Consider the following 25,022-nt stretch of genomic DNA (forward strand, 5'->3'; position numbering starts at 1 on the left):
TTTCTAAATATTTTTATTTGCTATAACATAATTTTAAATGTATTTACAATTTAAATAAAAATTATTTAATAAATAAAATCATAAATTATATATAAGTAGACATTTTCCAATATTATCTACATGTTTCATATTATAATTGACAAAATTAAGTTTTTTAAGCTTATAGGGAAAATAAGGTTCATTTTAGACTGAGAACCATACATGCCACAATAGCTGCTGATAAGAAAACTTCATAATTTAAGAAAAAGTAATTAAAACTCTAATGTAATCAGCAGTATTTGAAGTCTGGTATACTGGCTTCAATGCACATGTAAACTTTATATATATATATATATATATATATATAGTGTTGCTTTCTCAAGAAATTAATATCAACTCAGGTGGTAAACCCTTTACATATGACAAAATGTGAACTCTGTAAGTACCAAATGAATGTAATGTGCTAAACATATTACTAAAAATTTAGAAGCGAAAGAAGTTACTCTAGATTGGGATTGTCAGCAAAGAAGGAAGGTTACCAACTTTCCTGACTGGCCTAGGGCTGAAGAGTTTCCAGAGGTAGAAGACTTTCAGTGCTAAAACCAAGAATGTCTTGGAAAAATTAGGATAAGCTGATTGTTTTACAAAGGGGTAAAATAGTATGGGGTCATGAGCAACTCAACAAAAGAAACAAGCTCCTTCAAGAATGAAAATACAGAGAAGATCGTGCCATGACTGATGTTAAGAAAAAGATGTATTTCTTTGATGGCATATATAATTGTCAACAAGGAGTGCCGTTGCTTTAGGACCAAAAAGAATAAACAAATTGGGAGACCCAGATCCCAATAGGGCTCCCCTTGTAGCTTAGTTGGTTAAGAATCCACCTGCAATGCAGGAGACCTCAGTTTGTTTCCTGGGTTGGAAAGATCCCTGGAGAAGGGATAGGCTAGCCACTCCAAAATTCTTGGGTTTCCCTTGTGGCTCAGCTGATAAAGAATCCGCCTGCAATGCAGGAGACCCGTGTTCGATCCCTGGGCTGGGAAGATCCCCTGGAGAAGGGAAAGGCTACCCACTCCAGTATCCTGGCCTGGAGAATTCCATGGACTATATAGTCCATTGGGTCTTAAAGAGTTGGACACGACTGAGCAACTCTCACTTTCACATATCACTTTTCAGATCCCACTAAGGAAGCAAGGTTGATACAAAAATTACCAACAGGATACCAGTGTTGGCTTTAATGACAAGTCTTAGGTGATTGTTTTTGAGCACTGTGAATAATTAAACTCCATAACTTTATTGAATGCTACAGAGAAATTAGTTGTGTCCATTTCATAAGTAGAGCTGATTGCACTATCACTGGTTTTCTTCACTTAAAAACAATGCTCACATAAAAATCATAGTTTTAGTGCTTACATATTATATTCTCTGTATTGTTCTTTTTGGGCTTCCCAGGTGGCTTAGTGGCAAAGAATCCACCTGCCAATGCAGGAGACACAAGAGACACAAGTTTGATCCCTGGGTAGGGAAGATCCCCTGGAGAAGGAAACGGAAACACACTCCAGTATTCTTGCCTGGAAAATCCCATGGACAGAGGAGCCTGGCAGGCTATAGTCCATAGGGTCTCAAAGAGTCAAATATGACTGAGCATGGAGGCAGGCAGGTATTGTTCTTTTTAGAAGCTCTTAAAACAAGTTTCAGGGATTGAAAAGAAGGAATAAAATTTACTATATATATTGAGGCCTTCCTTTTTGCTTTATAAATATCACCACATGTAATGCTCATAACAACCACCGAAGGTAAATACTACTGTTACATTTCTGTGCCAAATGAGAAACTGGTGTCACAGAATGGTTACTGACCTAAGATTACTTTGTTAGAAACAGGTGAAGACATGATTTGAGTCTACATATTCTGACTCTAAAGCCCTTGTGCTCAGACACCATACAATATCCAGTACTTGGAAAGAACATGAAGTAATTTAAAACTCTGCATCATAAAGAACTCACAAAAGATAAATATACCTAAGTTTCTTACTTTTGAGGACAAATGTATATCTGTGGGTTGAAACCTCAAAACTATTTTTTGAGTTAAGAGCTCAGAATTTATTCTTTGACATAATTGCCCCTGATTTGGTCCCGTTTCCTACACAGCAGGAGCCAGTGTTTCCAGCAACTTTGGAAGGACAGACAATCCTGCACTGCCTTGCTTTTACAACTCTGAGGTCTTTGGATTTGTTCTTTCCTCTGATTAAATTCACTGATGAATTGCAAACCTCTACACTACTTTGTTCTGCCTTGATACACTGCAAGAATTCCATCAAAATAAGCCTTAACTTTCTTGAATAGACCACATTTTTATTAACACTGTAGGAAATAGCTTCACCCTCTCTGAGAAGTCAGAAAACAAACATACTCCTATGTAAAGTAAAAAATAAAGCAACATGTCACACTTATAATGGCAGGTACTGTAAACAATTTACATTCATTATTTTACACTATTTACACATATTTCTCTACAAATCTCTATCTCTTTACAGAAGAGGTACTTTTATATTTACCACTTTAGAAATCGAGAAACTGAGGCCAAGAGATTAGGTGGTATGCCCAAAGTCATCCAAACAGTAAGTGGCAGAGCTTGAACTCAAATCTAGGCAATTTGACTATAGAACATGTATTCTCCTCCACTGTATTAATTTCCCATTTCACCTACTTTCAAAAATCATTTGATCAGTTGAGGTATTCTTAATCAGTTATCTAGAAACTAAAGGCTGGTCATTCAGCAGTAATTGGGTTCCAGCTATGAGTTATGCATAACCCATAACCTGAATATTATTTCCTGACATACTATTTTTATTTGACACTTTAAGGTAGAGAAGAGCCATTCCATTTAGCATTCACTTATTTTCTCAGAAACTTATAATCCTTATAAAACCAGTAAAGGCCGAGATAAATCAAGACATATAATTGCTAAGGAGAACTGTCTTTAACCAGTAACAGAATTTTTTTTTTCCTTTTTCAAGAATGCTCTGATTTTAAAGATGGGGTAAAATGTTCTGGCTTAAAATAACATCTAGCTAGCATCCCTTTTACAACTTCTCTTAACTTTCCCCAAAATCATCTCTCAGAGAAGAGATTTCATAACAATCTTGACCTTATATAGGACTAACTGATGCTCTGTCACCAAAATGTAGGACTTTCACTAAATTCCAAAGTAAGAGAACAGAATAGGAATTGTACATCAAAATTTATATTGCACCAGTATTTTGCATTAGGTATTATGCAAAGCTATCTACCTGAAATCAGGAGGAAGGTCCTTTAGCCAGGTCTCACTATCTCCTCCCTTTTTCAAAATTAATATGCATTACATACATTATTAAACATTAATATACAATAGGCAAATGGGGTTCTGTATGGCTATTCCTTCTGTTTCTTGAGGCAACCAAAATCTCTCTCTCAGATCACCTGATGGTACCTACTTCAATTCTAGATTTAGGAAAAAGACTGCAACCTCCAGAATATAACAAAGCTGGAATTTGTGGAAGAATGTTACTGAGTCTAAGCTCATACTGCTTGAAGCTCAACAGGCCAATAAATCAAGAGATGATATGCTGGGGCAAGGAATAGTGAGTGAATTTATTCAGAGAGTCAGAAGGCTGAGAATATAATGGATGAGTGTCCCAAGATTGCCAGGAGAAATATCAATAATCTCAGATATTCAGATGACACCACTCTTATGGCAGAAAGTGAAGAAGAAATAAAGAGCTTCTTGATGAAAGTGATAGAAGAGAGTGAAAAAGCTGGCTTAAAATTCAACATTCAAAAAACAAAGATCATGGCATCCAGTCCCATCACTTCATGGCAAATAGATGGGGAAACAATGGAAACAGTGACAGACATTATTTTCTTGGGCTCCAGAATCACTGCAGATGGTGACTAAAGCCATGAAATTAAAAGACGCTTGCTCCTTGGAAGAAAAGCTATGACAAACCTAGACAGCATATGAAAAAGCAGAGACATCACTTTGCCAACAAAGATCACTATAGTCAAAGCTATGGTTTTTCCAGTAGTCAGGTATGGATGTGAGAGTTGGACTGTAAGGAGGGCAGAGCATCAAAGAATTGGTACTTTTGAACTGTGGTGTTGGAGAAGACTCTTGAGAGTCTCTTGGACAGCAAGGAGATCAAACCAGTCAATCCTAAAGGAAATCAGTCCTGAATACTCATTGGAAGGACTGATGCTGAAGCTGAAACTCTAATACTTTGGCCACCTGATGTGAAGAGCTGACTTCTTAGAAAAGATGTTGATGCTGGGAAAGATTAAAGGCAGGAGGGGAAGGGGATAACAGAGAATGAGACGGTTGGATGGCATCACTGAGTCGATGGACATGAGTTTGAGCAAGCTCCGGGAGATGGTGAAGAACAGGGAAGTCTGGCATGCTGCAGTCCATGGGATCACAAAGAGCTGGACACAACTGAGCAACTGAACAAATCCTTGTATGTGTGCTAAGTTGCTTCAGTTGTGTCTGACTCTTTGTGACCCTGTGGACTGCAGCCTGTCAGGCACCTCTGTCTTTGGGATTCTCCAGGCAAAAATACTGTTGTGGATTGCTAGGCCATCCTCCAGGGGATCTTCCTGACCCAGGGATCAAACCCAGTCTCTTATGTTTCCCCATAGGCAGGCGGGTCCTTTACCAGTAGCACCACCTGGAAAGCCCCTATAGCCGTGCTTAACTCTTCTTATATCTGGCGCACAAGCATTTTGGAAAATTCAAGAAGGTGTAACTAAGTTGGTCCACACCCTATTTCCTAGTTTGTTTAACAGTCTCCATTTTTAAAATAAAACATTATCCAAAATGTCAACAGTAAGTAAAAATGAGAAATATCTACTATATGTATGATAAACTTTGGACATCAAGGAGATCAAACTAGTCAATCCTAAAGGAAATCAACCCTGAATATTCATTGGAAGGACTGATGCTGAAACTGAAGCTCCAAAACTTCGGCCACCTGATGTGAAGCGCCAACTCTTCAGAGAAGACTCTAATGCTGGGAAAGATTGAGGGCAGGAGGAGAAGGGGATGACAGAGGATGAGATGGTTGTATGGCATCACAGATTCAATGAACATGAGTTTAAGCAAACTCCAGGAGATACTGAAGGACAGGGAAGCCAGGTGGGCTGCAATCCATGGGGTTGCAAAGAGTCAGATATGACTAAGTGACAGAACAACAACAAAAATCTATTGCAAGTCAAATGGGCAAAACCCCTTAAAACCCAAGTATTAAAAAGCTATATTAACTTACCATAAAAGAAAACAAATAGAAAAGCATAATACACAGACAGTCACATTGTCTAATAATACAACTCACTACACTGAGGTGTCATTTTTAAAAAATGGGAAGTCAGAAAAAATTGTAGAAAGAAAAGAGGGAAAAAAAGTTTACATATACCCCGTGTTGATGAGGGCTCAATAAATCACATATAACACATAACATTAGCTGTAAGATATGCCTTCATTTTGATGAAATGGTTCTATTTCCAAAAATCTATTCTGAGGATGTGATTGGATGTACAGAGAAAAGTGGGTGTACAAAGGCTTTCAGCAAAACCTTACAATAGAAATAATACTGTAAAAACAAACCAGACTTTAAATCACTTGAGAACCACTTAAGTATTTTATGCAAATATATAGTAATCCATTAAAATGAATATTTCTGAAGAAGACTTGGAAACAGAAAACATTTTTCGAAGGTAGATAAAGGATACAGTTTAGTGATGAAGAAATTGGCATTGTAGAGAATTGTTTCACTGCTATCAGTTCCAGGGTTACTCACTTATCTTTTGCTGCTTCCCAGGGGGCACTGTAGTAACTAATCCAACTGCCGGCGCAGGAGGTACAAGAGATGCAGGAGATACGGGCTCCATCCTTGAGTCAGGAAGATCCCCTAGAGTAGGAAATAGCAACCTGCTCCAGTATTCTTACCTGAAGAATCCCACGGACAGAGGAGCCTGGCACACTACAGTCCATGGGGTTGCAAAGAGTCAGACACTGAGCAACTGACTGCACAATTTCAAATGGAGGCCTTTCTTGTTTTTCGGATTGAAAGACTAAAAAGAAATTTAAGGTAACCTGTAACAATTTATTGTAAATTTCTGTGGCTTCAGTGAATTGCATTTTAAGTGGAAGGCAGGTTTGTGGAATGATGTCATATTTGTTTGTTAAAATTTAAACAAAAGCAAATTGTCCTTCAATTGCTAATGACTGTAGTATATGCAGTTCATTGTATTGTTTAAATAGATTTCAAATAACTTCCATGTAATTTGTAATCATTTTAGCAGGTGGCTTGAGGTTAGCAATCAATAAGCACATGAAAGTGTTGCAAATGAGGCTCCAGGATCAATAGAACATTCTTCTTCCCTGGGAAACACAGCCTACTCAGATGGTTGTCCTGGCTGTTCTTCTCTGTTTTGTATTTATTGTAGATACATGAGCACATTTTTTATGAAAAAAATGACAAATTAGGGAGGTAGACAAAATGTCTCTCAGCAGTAGCATGACAAGGATGCTGTTTGTTTCAAGAGAACAGCATCGAAACATGTATATTATCTAGGGTGAAACAGATCACCAGCCCAGGTTGGGTGCATGAGACAAGTGCTCGGGCCTGGTGCACTGGGAAGACCCAGAGGGGTCGGGTGGAGAGGGAGGTGGGAGCAGGGAACGGGATGGGGAATACATGTAAATCCATGGCTAATTCATTTCAATGTATGACAAAAACCACTGCAATGATGTAAAGTAATTAGCCTCCAACTAATAAAAATAAATGGAAAAAAAAATAAATAAAGAACGTATCCTGAGACAGGCATGTGTGCTAAGTCGCTTCAGTCATGTCCAACTTTGCCACCCTATGGACTGTAGTCAGCTAGGCTCCTCTCTCTGTCCATGGAATTTACAGGCAAGAATACAAGTGGGTTGACATGCCTTCCTCCAGGGGATCTTCCCAACCCAGGAATCAAACCCATGTCTCTTATGTCTTGCATTGGCAGGAGGCTTCTTTGCCACAAGGGCCACCTGGGAAGCCACAGACAGGCAGAAGCACGCATATAATTTGGTACAGAGGCTAATATGACAGTCAAGTTCTTAATCTTTAACCAATGGGTATGTGTCATCACAGATCCCCTTTCTTTGGCACGTATTTTTAAATGGATTACAAAGGCATGCACTCATCTTAGTATGTGGACTTCCAGAAGAACTATACAAAAAAGATCTTCGCAACCCAGATAATCATGATGGTATGATCACTCAACTAGAGTCAGACATCCTGGAATGCAGTCACGTGGGCCTTAGGAAGCATCACTACACACAAAACTAGTGGAGGTGATGGAATTCCGGTTGAGCTATTTCAAATCCTAAAAGATGATGCTGTGCAAGTGCTACACTCAACATGCCAGCAAATTTGAAAACTTAGCAGTGGTCATAGGACTGGAAAAGGTCTGTCTTCATTCCAATCCCAAAGAAAGGCAATGCCAAAGAATGCTCAGACTACTGCACAGTTGCACTCATCTCACACGCTAGCAAAGTAATGCTCAAAATTCTCCAAGCCAGGCTTCAGCAATACGTGAACCATGAATTTCCAGATGTTCAAGCTGGTTTTAGAAAAGGCAGAGGAACCAGAGATCAAATTGCCAACAATCTACTGGATCATTAAAAAAGCAGGAGAGTTCCAGAAAAACATCTACTTCTGCTTTATTGACTATGCCAAAGCCTTTGACTGTGTGGATAACAATAAACTGTGGAAAATTCTTAAAGAGATGGGAATACCAGACCATCTGACCTGACTCTTGAGAAATCTGTAAGCAGGTCAGGAAGCCACAGTTATGCATGAGACAAGTGCTTGGACCTGGTGCACTGGGAAGACCCAGAGGGATTGGGTGGAGAGGGAGGTGGGAGGGGGGATCAGGATGGGGAATACATGTATATCCATGGCTGATTCATGTCAATGTATGACAAAAACCACTACAATATTGTGAAGTAATTAGCCTCCAGCTAATAAAAAAGAAAAAAAAAAAAGAACTGGATATGGAACAGACTGGTTCCAAATTGGGAAAAGTGTATGTCAAGGCTGTATACTGTCACCCTGTTTAATAACTTATATACAGAGTACATCATGAGAAATGCTGGACTAGATGAAGCACAAGCTGGAATCAAGATTGCTGGGAGAAATATCAATAACCTCAGATATGCAGATGACACCACCCTTAAGGCAGAAAGCAAAGAACTAAAGAGCCTCTTGATGAAAGTGAAAGAGGAGAGTGGAAAAAGTTGGCTTAAAACTCAACATTCAGAAAACTAAGATCATGGCATCTGCCCATCACTTTATGGCAAATAGATGGGGAAACAAGGGAAACAGCTGAGAGACTTTATTTTCTTGGGCTCCAAAAATCACTGCATGGTGACCGCAGCCATGAAATTAAAAGGCACTTCCTCCTTGGAAGAAAAGTTATGACCAACCTAGACAGCATATTAAAAAGCAGAGACATTACTTTGACAACAAAGGTCCATCTAGTCAAGGCTATGGTTTTTCCAGTAATCATGTATGGATGTGAGAGTTGGACTATAAAGAAAGCTGAGTGTCAAAGAATTGATGCTTTTGAACTGTGGTGTTGGAGAAAACTCTTGAGAGTCCCTTGGATTGCAAGGAGATCAATCCACTCCATTCTAAGGGAACTCAGTCCTGAATATTCATTGGAAGGACTGATGCTGAAGCTGAAACTCCAATACTTTGGCCACCTTAATGGAAGAACTGACTCATTGGAAAAGACCCTGATGCTGGGAAAGATTGAAGGCGGGAGGAGAAAGGGATGACAGAGGATGAGATGGTTGGATGGCATCATCAACTCAAAGGACACGAGTCTGAGTAAACTCCGGGAGTTGGTGATGGACAGGTAGGCCTGGCATGCTGCAGGCCATGGAGTCGCAGAGTTGGACATGACTAAACAACTGAACTGGCTGACTGACTGATTACAGTTTATTTTAAAAGACACACACAAACAAAATATGTAGAGTTTTGTTTTTTAAAGGCTGAAATAAAACATTACCTCATGAATGTTAGCTTCTCTTTTGCTTCTTAGGTATTGAAACATTTTCATTACTGATAATTAATGGGTATATAGGCTTCCCAGATGGCTCCAGGGTAAAGAATCTGCCTGCCAATGCAGGAGACATAGGTTCCATCCCTGGGTCCAGAAGATCCCTTGGAGAAGGAAATGACAACCTACTCCAGTATTCTTGCCTGGGAAATCCCATGGACAAAGGAAATTGGTGGGGTACAGTCCATGGGGTCACAAATGAGTGGGACACATCTTAGCAACTAAACAACAGCAAACAGCAACAATGGGGGTATAAGTTATTTCATGAAAAATAGATTTCATAATCTATTATGTATAAAATAGATTTTCATATATATTGTCCTCCATTCCCTTGTTAGACAGAAAGTAGACTTGTATGTATTATTAAAGTTCATTACCTTGCCTACAGATAACATGTGTTCCTGCATATTTCATCACTGTTTAACACGAAAGCATTCTACAAAGTGTTAAAAGATATTAAAGTACTTTTCTGGTAAAGAAGTAAAACGAGAAAGATTCAAGGAAAGAAAGAATCCCTCTGTTGTTTGTACACTTGTCTTCTGGAGAGATACTGTAGGAACCACCTTTGCCTCTAGCGAACTCAGTATTCATTAGGGCAGGAGACGACCTAGAAATTTACAACATAAGTCAAGACTGGGCTTAGGATAAACCCATGAGAAGAGCCTTAAACTAGAAAGAAGCATTTAGGAATAGGAAAAGTGATTTAAAAAAAAAGAAAAGAAAAGAAAACAATATGCACACCACCCCAGTGGGTGATGCTTAGCAATTTCCTCTTTACTCATGTAAATACTCAAAAAGAAAAAAAAGCTCTCAACTCTTGTGAACTAAAAAATAAGTAAAAAATAAGACAGCCAAGAAGGAAATTCTCTTAATTTGGGGCTTTGGAGGCTGCGTGGGTCCAGCTTGCCGCCTACCCTGAACTCCCTTGGGGGAATATTTCTTGGGAAGAAAATGGTCCGCCTCCCCGCAGTCGTCAGAGCCCTGATTCCCAGAAGGTGTAACCACGCGTGGCTGGGACGGGGACAAAGAGGGGCCGCTCCTGTTGCACAAGCGCAAAGCCGGAGCAGCATCTGCTAAGGTGCGGCTGGAGACCAGTGTCTGACCCCAGGGCTTTAGGGAAATGCAGAGGAATCCAGTAGAACCGAGGGTCTCAAGCTGAGGAATCGCTAGCTAGGATTCCGCGCGGACTTCACTCTGTTTTACAGATTGGACTCTCCAGTCACAGGGTCGTGACCAAGCAAGCCTCCGGGAGTGACAAGCTGGGAATCACCGCGCCGCAGTGACCAACAAGTAAGTTATTGCCAACTTTGACAATATATATGATATTTTCTCTAAACACTTTAATCTGATTTTCAGGTGTGAACACCATAGTGATGGCCAAAAGATAACTTTTATCCTGAAATCGTCAGTAGGCTGATGGGACCACCACCACCACACACACACACACACACACACACACACACACACACACACTCAATACACCCCACCTGGAGCAACCGGACCTCGCGCCCCTAGGCTGGTGCGCACTTGGGGGGATTTGTTTAAAATTTGGAAACTTACTGATTTCGTCGGAAAGAGCTAGCTGGATTGAGGGTGGGTGGAACGCCGCCTCGTCATTTATTCATTGCGACTGTCTCCATTGTGGACACTAGTAGCGAGTCGCAGACGCCTGCTCTTGCAGGGGAAGTCTGACACCTTGAGGACGCGAGAGGGGGTGCCAGGACCCCCGGGAGCCGGAGAGGGAGAAGCTTTGCGAGTTACCGGGTGAGGAGAGTGGGGGGCTACTTTTTCAAGTCGGGGGACTTGCCGCGCGGGGCTTGTTTACTTGGGTGGGAGCAGGGTGATCAGCGGCCGGGTTCTGACGCGAACCGAAGTCGGACAGCCTTGGTGGGGGCCCGGCCGGAGCCTGGAGGTGTGTCTGGCTCGCCTCCAGGGTCGCAGGGTGGGGTACTAGCCACCGACTGGACTGGATGACCGCTGGCTTGTGGTGAGCTCGGCTGACCCCAAACATCTGGCCCCGGGGCGGCGGAGCTCTTCCCCGGGTCCTGCCCTCGCGCGGGTCCACCTCCACCGCGGCGCAGAGCGGCGCGTGGGACGCGCGTCTTTCCGAGTGGTCCCCTCCGAACCCGGGCTGCGCTGACCCGGAGTCAGGCCGCCGCCGGAGATGCAGGGAGGGGTGCCTTCCTCTTGGTTCCTCGGCTGACTGCCGTGGGAACGCTAACTTTACCGGGAGGGGTCCTTAGGGCCGGGGGTGGGCGAGGTTCTCCTCCCCTGGCGCTCACCTCCCCCTCGCCCCAGGCCCTCCCCTCCCCCGCCTCGCGCGGCATCACTCTCAGAGCATCCTCACTCCGCCCAGTTCGGTGCCAGCTGCGTGGGCTCCAGCTTCGTGCGTTTTCCTTGGAATGCTCGGAAACTCGGCGAAGACTAAGGAGATCCCGTCGGAATTTGCCGGGCGTGCTGGCACCGGGCAGAGCACTCGCGCCGCCGGCCTCGACTGCAACCCCCTTCAGCCAGAAGATCGCAACTTTGCAGGTAAAGAGGGTGTCGTCTAAGAGCTCCATCTGGCCGGAGCCGCACGTCCCCTCGTTTCTGGGATCTCGGTTAAGTTTCTCAAGCTGCCTGGGAAGCCGCCTCCCTTTTGGGAGGCGGACATCCCTGGGGGTTACTAGATCCAGAGGCTCGGGCTCTGCGGGGTTTCTCTTTAGGGCTGAGGACCGGATCTGTGAAGCTTTCTGTGGTTGACCTGGGCTGAACGAGAGTTTGGGGATGTTTCTCAGCATCTTACCGCAGCCGGCTTTAAAGCAGCGGAGAGGGCAAAGGGTGAACCCCCGGTGTGACTTATATGGTAAGCAAAGCAGCAGCAGCCACGCCGTGGAGCTGCGGAGGAAGGCTGCTTTCAGCCTTCTATGCATTTGGGGAAGGTGGGGGATCTTGGTGGCCCCTGGGCGCATATAAGGGAGTCCTAGACTCTGGTACCCAAACTGGGGTAATAAAGAAAGGACGGTGGTCAATATCCTGTCAATTAAACTCTGCGTCATTTTCATTCTCTATCAAAACACGGAAACACTTTGATCCGCGTCCCTGGACCCAGGCTAAGGGATCCCTAGTTTGCTTGGCTACTGAGATTCCAATTAAGCCAATGACCCTGTTTGCTACTTGGCTGAATCACTGAGATTCGCTGCACAACTTGTTGTTCTAGCTGAGAAGTCGGCTGCCTTTTGTGATGAGGTAACTAGAGAATCTTGGAAGGGGATGGAGGGCTGGGAGAGACTGAGACAGGGAGCTCCCGGACGTGCCTGTATTCACTGCGCTGTGTTCACTGTGGTGTATCCCCGTTCACGTGCTTTCGTAGGGGCCCCCTTCTCAGTTAATACCCATAACTGTAAGATGCAGCAAGTTGGCTTACTCTGAGTAAGCACCAAGCCAAAAGAGTGGGAGGAGGCAGAAACAAGGTTTACTCCTTTTATTAAAAGGAAATTTACAACAGACTTGTAAAATTGAAAAAAAAAAATCAGTTCTCATATAATTTCTGGATTTCCTGTTCCAGTCATTGCTGCACAAAACATATTACAAATTCTATAAGTGAAAATGTTGGCTAGAGTTTGTTGTGTTTTTATTTTTTTTTAAGAAAATTTCTGAAATAGGGAGAGGAAGAACATGTGGATACGTTAAAACATTGAAATCATGGGTATTGAAATCATTAGCTATTTAAACTTAGATGGTAATACCTACTTCTATACCCACTTCTAGTCACCTGGACAGTAGACCAAGACCTCTCCTTTTATGTATGGTAGGCAAAAAGCCAGTAAGATAAAGGGATGACTAGTAGTTTGAATATTAGAATCAAAATTCTGTTAGAAAAGTGCTTGCTAAAGAAGCACTTTAAAGACTATGAATTAATGTAAATCAGCACATGAATAGAAGTTCCATTGGCTTTATCAAAGTATTTTATGCAAATATCTTGAATTAATGGAGGGTTAGTACAGGTAGTAAGAAAGCAAGCACTTTCCTCGTTCCTGAATGCGCCCACGGACCTGCAGAGGCTTTCAGTAGAGTACTGATCAGAGCTCAGTTACTCTGTTAAGCTTGATGTTGTGAACTGAAGAGCCAATAGATTCATGCCAAGGAAGTTACACATGAAGAGAAATACTAATAGGTTAATGAAATTGATGCATAAGAGGTGCTTAATATTCACTGGGTGAATAAATACATAGTTAGGTAGGTAGACAGCTTAAATAAGGCATAGCAAGGCATAATTGCAAATTTGGAGGATTTCTTCCATTTAGGTGAGAACTTAAAGGAACATGGGCATTCATCAAAGCTTAAACTAAGTGCAAGAGATGTAAGGCATGTCTCTTTAGTAAAACCTGTCAAATACATTACTTCTCTTTCTGAAAGCTTGGTTCTTGAAAAATATGTTTCAGTTTACTTGCTTCATGGTCACTCTCACAGATACAAGAAGTGGAGTAAACTTCCATTACTTATAAGCTTTAAAGTTTTGTAATTTTACATTATTTACATTTCTATGGCAGTTATTCCTGAAAAGTCAAGTTCAGATTACAAAGGAAAAACCATTAGAAAACTAAAGTTCTATATGAATTCTATGGCCACCTGGGTTATTGAAGGTGTAAGAGATCAAATAACTTTCCACCTAAGTTTGTTGTTTAGTCACTAAGTCATGCCCAATTCTTTGCAGACCCTGTGAACTGTAGCCCACCAGGCTCCTCTGTCCATGGGACTTCCCAGGCAAAAATACTGGAGTGGGTTGCCATTTCCTTCTTCACATAAGATAACCTCTATTAATTCATATTTTATATAAGTAGGAAACACCAGACATTGCTTTTATTCTTTCCGATTAAAATAAATTTGCATATCTAATTCAGTACACACATTTTAAACTTCTAAACTTAAAGCTTATAATAAATGTGATAAATTTCTATTGAAGTACAAAAATAACCATTATGAATGTGCCAATTAACCTCTCTGAATTGAAAATATTTTCATAAATATGTTGCAGAAAATATTGTCATGATTTTACACCTGCATGTTTAATTGCCAGGATAATTTATGACAATTCAGATCATTAACATATTTAGCAACTGAAAACGTACATGATCTACCTTTTCTTATTAATTCATTTATGAAACAAAAATAAAAATAGGTACGTTTTTGTTCAGTAGTTAATACTGTGAATATCAGTGCTCAAGAGAGAAAGGATTTTGTAAATAAAGATAGCCAAGAAATGATAAACACCAGCTAGGAAAGTAAAACTGTGGATTGAATATTTTCTTATGAAAAAATGTGATTGTTTTATTTCTAAAAACAAGCTAGGTGAAGGGAAGTATAAACTATTAAGTTTTCTTTTTTTCAAAATCATGATTGCCGAACATTTCATGAGATCAGATTCTAATGTCCATCTTTTCTTTCCAAGTTGTATTGTCTGGGCCAAACTGAAACTAGTATTATTCACCTCTTTAATATCTATGGAAAACCCACCAGAAGCATTTTGGTTCTTATTAAAAATGATGTTGAAGAGACAGCTCAAAACAAAAACCTTGTCTTTTCACCTAATTTATGCTTCATCACTCCCCACAACATGCGTTCATACCAAATAAACATTACAACTGATTAGTTCAACCCAACTTAAACTAAACATTTACTTCTATCTAATTGTGATGAGAAGCTGTTTTGGAACTATTAATATCTTTCCTCTCCTTATGTTTCCTAGTTCTAATCCTCCAAGTTGCATTAAGACCTTAATATTTTAAGAGATTTGAGAATGTTTTGATCAGGAATGTAATATCATGGCTGTATCTATTTAGTCAGTGCAAATATAGACCTGCTGTCTGAGAGCATTGATACTACCAAAATAACGCCTATGATGAAAAAATAATAAAAAAAAAAAGAAAAAATACTTTCAGAAGAAGAAGCTCTTCATTTGTGAAACTGAAAATTAAAAGACACATACATTGAAAATATATCAGTTTGAAACTATGTGGTTCCATGAACTATTCAGTACATGGAGTGAAATACTTAAGTCTCAATGATTCTCCTGAAAGTTGTTTCACTTAAACAGGTTGTGAAAGAGAGATGATAGCTTCAGCAGTTGATCTTTTCTTGTCACTAAACTGTAGGTGATAGCCCATTAATATTAGTGTAGATTAGTCAATGCTTTGAAAAAACGTTTCCTTTGAAATATGGCCGTGTCATTGAGTAACGGCTTCTTGAGAAGCAACAGATGACACATGGGCCCAATTTTACACATAAAATTCAAAATGTTAAGTATAACATTAAGGCCTAAAAATAGGCCTCAATAGCTTTGTCTAGCACACTCCATTCTTTTTGAGAAATGGCAAGTGAAATGTAATGAATCAGATACACATTCATTATACTCTGCCTGTAGTGTGCTATGGTCTAAAAATGTTGAAAAGTTACCATAAGTCATTTCCTTGAACAAATATTATCAATAGTAAAATTTACTTAAGACAGGAAGATAAGAATTATTACCAAAAAAATAAAGTGGGAAAAAGAGAGTAAGTGAATATTTAGGAGTACTTGAGATATGCCAGGAACTATGCTAGAAACTTAAATTTTTTTATCTTCACACCTACCCTAACACTAAGGTATTATTATTAACTTTTAAAGAATCTGATAAGTCTAAATTACCACCAAAAAAAAAAAAAAAAAATCACAGAGTTTCTTTGTGGTAGAGTCAGAATTTGAACCCATGTCTACTTGATTTTAAAGCCAATATTCCTTTTACTTGATTCTTATGGTTTCAAAAATAAAATTAGTAATCTTTTAACAAGATCCATGAGTTCATTGGATTTGTATAGCCATTTATTTATTTAGCTTTTCAAATGTTGTAACATTGGGACATAAATGACCCCATTATAACTCTAGAATTTGAAACAACACTGTGTTAACTAAGGCTCTATCCGTTTTGAAGCAGAGTAGGAGATGAGATACCCAGCTCAAGCCAATTGTTCTCAAAACTATTTCCTTTCTTACTCTTGAATCTAAATGTAATGTGTGTGGAAAGAAAAAAAAAGCTTATTTTCATGGATAAAATTCTAGATAATAGACTTTTAAATAGTTATGAGATTATAATTTCTAAATAAAAAATTGTCATTCAAACCTTGAAAACATCTGTAGGCTGTTGATAAGATGTCTTTGTACAAAACACAGTCATGTTAAGACAGGTTTATGCTACATCTTATCAGTGTTATATGAAATTTCTAAAGAAGTGTTTTTGTCTTAATTTTAATTGGTTAATTATTTTGCACGTCCCTTGGTATTTAATGAAGGGAGCACTCTTTCATGCATCCCAAAAGACATGGTTCAGCTGGTGGCACATTTTAACACATTTGCCATTTAAAAAAAAAAAAAAACATACACCTCCATTTAAAACCAATGTGCTTAAATCCAAAAATCCGTTGACATTGAAGTTGAGGAAATAAATTTTTTAAATATATCTCATATATGACTAAAATTAGCACTGAAGTGATACCTTTTCAGTAGATATTATTTGAATCTTAGTAAATGGATAATTGAATAAATAGATGAGTGACACATGAATTAGATCTTCATCTTTGCATTTTCTGGCACAGCTCCCTCTCTGCAGAATAACTTCTCTCTTACTGCTTCCTGTCAAAATGTTCTCCAGGCACTAAACCTAGCTCAGTATCACTGTCTCCTTGAAAGCTTCCTTCATGTCTCCAGGTGTCTCAAGTATAAATACAAGCAAAACCCTTGTTATAGTCTACCTTACAGATGGATAGAGGTCTGTCTCCTAAACTAGACAGTAAACTCCTTTAAGAAACCCAGAGGATACTCAAAAACATGTGAGTTTTAAAGTGACTTGAAAAGTGAAAAGAAAGTGAAGTCGCTCAGTCGTGTCCAACTCTTTGCGACCCCGTGGACTGTAACCTACCAGGCTCCTCTGTCCATGGGATTCTCCAGGCAAGAACACTGGAGTGGGTTACCATTTCCTTCTCCAGGGGATCTTCCCAACTCAGGGATCGAACCCGGGTCTCCCACATTGGAGGCAGACGCTTTAACCTCTGAGCCACCAGGGACTTAGACTGTCATAAATGTTACGCTTTTGCAATTAAGCATACTTATTTCATAGTTTTATAATTCCATTGCTAAATCATGAGCTTATTTATTTATCTAATGAAACCATTATAATAATAATTTGCATTTATATTGTGAGTACTGTATTACTTCCTATGTTATAAACATTAACCCACTGATATTCAATGGACATAACTTCCAGTCAACTGGTGACTCTATAATGCTCATTTTCACAGAATTTATATAGTCAGTTATTAATGTGCTTTAGTTTAAGGGGTGCTGTGCTGAAATTCTTAGGAGGGAGTTTTTGTTCTTTTACACCATAAGTGTGATTAGAGTCAAAAGAATACTTCTGAGGAATACTTACTAAACTCAAGGCAGTCAGACTTATTTGGTGTGATTATAGTTGTTAAATTAAGCTAAGAATTCATGTCAAAGCCTTCTCAGCCTATGATGTCCTGTTGTGGGTGACATGAGCTTTTATTCTTTGGAGGGCAGTTAGTAGTTTTTTATTCTTTTTATTCTGCCTGGTAAACTTGTTACAAATGAAAGTTTATAAACAGTGTTCAGGTACACGTGTTGTTTAGTTGCCAACTTGTGTCTGATTGTTTGTGACCCCATGGACTGTAGCCCACCAGGCTCCTCTGTCCATGGGATTTCCCTGGCAAGAATACTGGAGTGGGGTGCAGTTGCCTTCTCCAGGGGATCTTTCCAACCCAGAGATGGAACCTGCCTCTCCTGCTTGGCAGGAGATCCTTTACCACTGAGCCTCCTGGGAAGGTCTCAGGTGCCCCGCAACTGCTGCTGCTAAGTCGCTTCAGTCGTGTCCGACTCTGTGCGACCCCATAGACGGCATCCCACCAGGCTGCCTCGTCCCTGGGATTCTCCAGGCAAGAGTACTGGAGTGGGGTGCCATTGCCTTCTCAGGTACCCTGCTACATTTTAAATATATTTTACCTCTAAATGATGGTGAAGAAGCTACACAATTGTGTTAGCTAATACTCTGTGCATACCAGGATCATAGTTCATAGCTCAAGGCCTCATAATTTTTATTTTCACAGAATTAAGATACTTAGTGCTCAACATATGCTTTTTGAATGGGTGAATGCAATGAATGAATGCATGGGTGATTTTTGTCAGCTACTATGCTCAACCTCTGTATTTTAATATGCTGTTCTTTCAAGGAACTGGTCACATACCAGTATGAATCACCCAAAAATGATAGATGAAAGGACAGGAGTGATGCATAATGTACATTGGGTGAAGGGTGGAGAGTCCATTGTGTTTTATATATAACCATCCTGACTGTTTGTGAAACATGGGTATCATTTTATATAAAAGTCTCTTTCATGATAGGTACAGTAGGGCTGCATACCCCGAAGATCACACTGAAGACTACACTTTAATTGAATTCTCTTCTGTGGTGGTTGTAGTTTGATAACCAATTTTTGGATTCATTTAATTGTATAGTGATACACACACACACACACATATATATACCCATATATATATATATATATATATGCATCATAGATAAGTAAGTATTCCTGAGAAATATTCTTTCAATTCTAATCACACTTATGGTGTAAAAGAACAAAAACTCATTACTTATATGGCATTTAAACATATATCAACACTTCAAACCTGCCTTTGAATTCATTAATTAAACATAAACTATATATATATATATGTATATATATCTCCATCTGTATGTACTGTATATGTATATATAAGTAAGTAAACCTATACATATAGCTATGTATAATGGCATATAAGTAGTACAGAATGAGAAGGACTTGGAGACTGCTCCTGGGGACATGTTCTTAAGATGATGCTTGCAGAGTAATTACCAGAGATAGTGAGATTAAAATTGCTAGCAAAGAAGGTAGAGTAGCCCATAAAAGGCAGCAGAAGTTATTTGCTGGTGTTCTATTGTCCCTATGGAATGGTTAGACATGTACTGAATGACTTGGAAAGTCATCTAATTAAAAAGTTCCTTTTTATTTTATTTTTTTTCCAATGTAAATAAGGTATTTATTTGCTTGTATGTTTTTTTTTTTCCATTTATTTTTATTAGTTGGAGGCTAATTACTTTACATCATTGCAGTGGTTTTTGTCATACATTGAAATGAATTAGCCATGGATTTACATGTATTCCCCATCCCGGTCCCCCCTCCCACCTCCCTCTCCACCCGATCCCTCTGGGTCTTCCCAGTGCACCAGGCCTGAGCACCTGTCTCATGCACCCAACCTGGGCTGGTGATCTATTTCACCCTAGATAATATACATGTTTTGATGCTGTTCTCTTGAAACATCCCACCCTCGCCTTCTCCCAGAGTCCACAAGTCTGTTCTATACATCTGAGTCTCTTTTTCTGTTTTGCATATAGGGTTATCATTACCATCTTTCTAAATTCCATATATATGTGTTAGTATACTGTAATGGTCTTTATCTTTCTGGCTTACTTCACTCTGTATAATGGGCTCCAGTTTCATCCATTAGAACTGATTCAAATGAATTCTTTTTAATGGCTGAGTAATATTCCATGGTGTATATGTACCACAGCTTCCTCATCCATTCGTCTGCTGATGGGCATCTAGGTTGCTTCCATGTCCTGGCTATTATTAACAGTGCTGCGATGAACACTGGGGTGCACGTGTCTCTTTCAGATCTGGTTTCCTTGGTGTGTATGCCCAGGAGTGGGATTGCTGGGTCATATGGCAGTTCTATTTCCAGCTTTTTAAGAAATCTCCACACTGTTTTCCATAGTGGCTGTACTAGTTTGCATTCCCACCAACAGTGTAAGAGGGTTCCCTTTTCTCCACACCCTCTCCAGCATTTATTGCTTGTAGACTTTTGGATAGCAGCCATCCTGACTGGCGTGTAATGGTGCCTCATTGTGGTTTTGATTTGCATTTCTCTGATAATGAGTGATGTTGAGCATCTTTTCATGTGTTTTTTTGCCATCTGTATGTCTTCCTTGGAGAAATGTCTGTTTAGTTCTTTGGCCAGTTTTTTGATTGGGTCATTTATTTTTCTGGAGTTGAGCTGGAGGAGTTGCTTGTATATTTTTGAGATTAATCCTTTGTCTGTTGCTTCGTTTGCTATTATTTTCTCCCAATCTGAGGGCTGTCTTTTCACCTTGCTTATAGTTTCCTTTGTTGTGCAAAAGCTTTTAAGTTTCATTAGGTCCCATTTGTTTATTTTTGCTTTTGTTTCTAATATTCTGGGATGTGGGTCATAGAGGATCCTGCTGTGATTTATGTCGGAGAGTGTTTTGCCTATGTTCTCCTCTAGGAGTTTTATAGTTTCTGGTCTTACATTTAGATCTTTAATCCATTTTGAGTTTATTTTTGTGTATGGTGTTAGAAAGTGTTCTAGTTTCATTCTTTTACAGGTGGTTGACCAGTTTTCCCAGCACCACTTGTTAAAGAGGTTGTCTTTTTTCCATTGTATATCCTTGCCTCCTTTGTCGAAGATAAGGTGACCATAGGTTCGTGGATTTATCTCTGGGCTTTCTATTCTGTTCCATTGATCTATATTTCTGTCTTTGTGCCAGTACCATACTGTCTTGATGACTGTGGCTTTGTAGTATAGTCTGAAGTCAGGCAGGTTGATTCCTCCAGTTCCATTCTTCTTTCTCAAGGTTACTTTGGCTATTCGAGGTTTTTTTGTATTTCCATACAAATTGTGAAATTATTTGTTCTAGTTCTGTGAAAAATACCATTGGTAGCTTAATAGGGACTGCATTGAATCTATAGATTGCTTTGGGTAGTATAGCCATTTTGACAATATTGATTCTTCCAATCCATTAACACGGTATATTTCTCCATCTGTTTGTGTCCTCTTTGATGTCTTTCATCAGTGTTTTATAGTTTTCTATGTATAAGTCTTTTGTTTCTTTAGGTAGATATACTCCTAAGTATTTTATTCTTTTTGTTGCAATGGTGAATGGTATTGTTTCCTTAATTTCTCTTTCTGTTTTCTCATTGTTAGTGTATAGGAATGCCAGAGATTTCTGTGTTTTAATTTTATATCCTGCAACTTTACTGTATTCATTGATTAGCTCTAGTAATTTTCTGGTAGAGTCTTTAGGGTTTTCTATATAGAGGATCATGTCATCTGCAAACAGAGAGAGTTTCACTTCTTTTTTTCCTATCTGGATTCCTTTCACTTCTTTTTCTGCCCTGATTGCTGTGGCCAACACTTCCAAAACTATTCCACGCAAACGGAGACCAAAAGAAAGCAGGAGTCGCAATACTCATCTCAGATATAATAGACTTTCAAATAAAGGCTGTGAAAAGAGACAAAGATGGACACTACATAATGATCAAAGGATCAACCCAAGAAGAAGATATAACAATTATAAATATATATGCACCCAACATAGGAGCACCTGCAATATGTAAGGCAAACACTAACGAGTATGAAAGAGGAAATTAATAGTAACACAATAATAGTAGGAGACTTTAATACCCCACTCACAACTATGGATAGATCAACTAAACAGAAAATTAACAAGGAAACACAAACTTTAAAGGACACAATGGGCCAGCTAGACTTAATTGACATCTATAGGACGTTTCACCCCAAAACAATCAACTTCACCTTTTTCTCAAGTGCACACGGAACCTTCTCCAGAATAGATCACATCCTGGGCCATAAATCTAGTCTTGGTAAATTCAAAAAAACTGAAATCATTCCAGTCATCTTTTCTGACCACAGTGCAGTAAGATTAGATCTCAATTACAGGAAAAAAATTATTAATAATTCAAACATATGGAGGCTAAACAACACGCTTCTGAATAACCAACAAATCATAGAAGAAATCAAAAAAGAAATCAAAATATGCATAGAAATGAATGAAAATGAAAACACAACTACCCAAAACCTATGGGACACTGTAAAAGCAGTGCTAAGGGGAAGATTCATAGCATTACAGGCCTACCTCAAGAAACAAGAAAAAAGTCAAATAAAAAACCTAACTCTACACCTAAAGCAACTAGAGAAGGAAGAAATGAAGAACCCCAGGGTTAGTATAAGGAAAGAAATCTTAAAAATTAGGGCAGAAATAAATGCAAAAGAAACTAAAGAGACCATAGCAAAAATCAACAAAGCTAAAAGCTGGTTTTTTGAAAAAATAAACAAAATTGACAAACCATTAGCAAGACTCATTAAGAAACAGAGGGAGAAGAACCAAATTAACAAAATTAGAAACGAAAATGGAGAGATCACAACAGACAACACTGAAATACAAAGGATCATAAGAGACTACTACCAGCAGCTCTATGCCAATAAAATGGACAACTTGGAAGAAATGGACAAGTTCTAAGAGAAGTATAACTTTCCAAAACTGAACCAGGAAGAAATAGAAGATCTTCACAAACCCATCACAAGCAAGGAAATCAAAACTGTAATCAGAAATCTTCCAGCAAACAAAAGCCCAGGACCAGATGGCTTCACAGCTGAATTCTACCAAAAATTTAGAGAAGAGCTAACACCTATCTTACTCAAACTCTTCCAGAAAATTGCAGAAGAAGGTAAACTTCCAAACTCATTCTATGAGGCCACCATCACCCTAATTCCAAAACCAGACAAAGATGCCACAAAAAAGAAAACTACAGGCCAATATCACTGATGAACATAGATGCAAAAATCCTTAACAAAATACTAGCAAACAGAATCCAACAACATATTAAAAAAATCATACACCATGACCAAGTGGGCTTTATCCCAGGAATGCAAGGATTCTTTAATAGCCGCAAATCAATCAATGTAATACACCACATTAACAAACTGAAAGATAAAAACCATATGATTATCTCAATAGATGCAGAAAAAGCCTTTGACAAAATTCAACATCCATTTATGATTTAAACTCTCCAGAAAGCAGGAATAGAAGGAACATACCTCAACATAGTAAAAGCTACATATGACAAACCCACAGCAAGCATCACCCTAAATGGTGAAAAATTGAAAGCATTTCCCCTGAAATCAGGAACAAGACAAGGGTGCCCACTCTCACCACTACTATTCAAAAAGTTCTTTTTTAAAGATATACTCTCATATCTTACCAAATGCTTTTTTTTGAATAGCAGATACATATTATATACATACACACACACATATATATATACCCACATGGGATGTTTGATGAAGGACTTATTTAATGCATGACAGTCATCCCCACTAGAGGCTAAGAATAAAGAGGTACATCTCACCTTTTTTGTTTAAAATTTCAAAAAAAGATTCTTCTAAGCCTCTTAGTAACATGTTCCAGTGTCCCCTGTTATCTTGTAGACAATTTGCTGTTTTATTATCACCTGATATCTTCTCATGGAAATGGAAAACTCATTAAGAAAATAACACAAGTCAAATTAAGATAAATATAGTCTACGACTGGAATTGAAAACAATGACATCGGGTCATGTTGGAAGAAATCCAAATCTGTCTTCTCTTCTTTGTCTCAAATTATTGTTTTCTATAAAAATAGTGCTTAGAGTTTCCAACTATAAATTTATGTTCAAATTACATAGCATTATTGACACTGTTAAAGATGGTGCTTTCCTTTTATATGTAGATATTACTGAGTTAACCATTCAAAGGAGATAAATTGTTTTCCAAAGTCTTGATGGATTTATGGTGATATACCCACATGGTGCCCAATCCCCCTTTGAACCAATGAAGCAAACCTAAGAGAAGACCATTTTAAAGTTAGGGGTGTCTTAACTTGGATCCTCACACCCCTATCCCATTACCTTGGGACATAAAACACTTTGGCTCAAGAAAGTCTTGTATGGACCCATTTTAGAATCATCTAGGAGTTCTCAATATGCACTGTTAGTGTTTTCTAGGAAGCTCTTATGTCTACAGCTGAGGATGTATTGAAGACCTCAAAATAGACCATCTACCTCAAGACCTTAAATTTTGGGAACAAAAAAGGGACTGCAGTCAGCTACATTCTTCTTTGTGGAATAATTTTTTTGGAACTTCATTCCTAGGGCTATCCACTCTTTACCAGGATTTTTTATTTTCTGAGAATCATCATGTGAAATAATCAGAGAGCCTATCTCTAAGCCTCTGAGAGCCTCTACAATTAAAGAGAAAGAAATATTTTTAAAGAACACTCAAATATTAGGGTTATTATTGCTCTGTAGGATATTAAATAGCTTTGTATCTAAAAAAAAGATATGTCTCTCTGTATGTGCTATATAAAAAGAAAATGTTGGCAGAGGCAAAAGACTTACTTGCTTATCTGGTTCATTTTAACCTCACAGCTTAACATTCTGATTTGTAATGTGCAAGCTACTTAGAGAACTGAACCGCGTATTTTCATTTAGCACTCCAGCATGTTCTTGGAACAAAGTGAACCAGCAAATGATTTTGCCCTTTCATGAATAAAAGAAGCCTTAATGAAAAAACATTTCATTATAATAGTACTTATGATAAAGAATTTTCTCCAACATATAAAATATCTACAATTTTAACCTGAAGAACAAAAACTGCTTTTTGTTTGTTGTACTGAACAGGGAACCACTAAAAACAGAACTTTCTAATCTTCCTATATATTTTCTTACTAGTTATTACATTGCTACAATTGAAATGTTGGGAACAAATATATATTAAAAATCACCTCTTTTTTAGATTAATAGTTAATGGTTTTTGTAAGCACAAAATGCATAAGATCTGTTTTATAATGCAATATTTTAGCCTCTGATTTTTTTCTTAACATAGATGTCTACAAAATAAAAATAGAGACAGGAGACAACCTGATTGAGAAGAAGTCAACATATCGTGTGTTTGAAATGATCCATTGTTGAATAG

At 38.8% G+C, this 25,022-nt stretch overlaps 1 protein-coding gene across 3 annotated transcripts in view; it reads left to right on the top strand.

Moving 5' to 3' along the window:
• Positions 1 to 10,037: 10,037 nt before the first annotated feature.
• Positions 10,038 to 25,022, top strand: part of TRPC4 (transient receptor potential cation channel subfamily C member 4) — a 203,094-nt gene continuing 188,109 nt past the window's right edge. The window contains exon 1 of one of the 3 annotated variants that reach the window (XM_020878213.2): positions 10,038 to 10,412. The gene's annotated coding sequence lies outside the window, so the exon portion shown is untranslated. Of the gene's footprint in view, positions 10,413 to 11,565; positions 11,655 to 11,732; positions 11,968 to 25,022 lie in introns of those variants that run through there. The other 2 variants (XM_020878215.2, XM_070471315.1) reach the window with 2 other exon arrangements.

This window comes from Odocoileus virginianus, chromosome 8 (genome assembly GCF_023699985.2).
Source record: "Odocoileus virginianus isolate 20LAN1187 ecotype Illinois chromosome 8, Ovbor_1.2, whole genome shotgun sequence".
NCBI classification, from domain to species: Eukaryota; Metazoa; Chordata; class Mammalia; order Artiodactyla; family Cervidae; genus Odocoileus; species Odocoileus virginianus.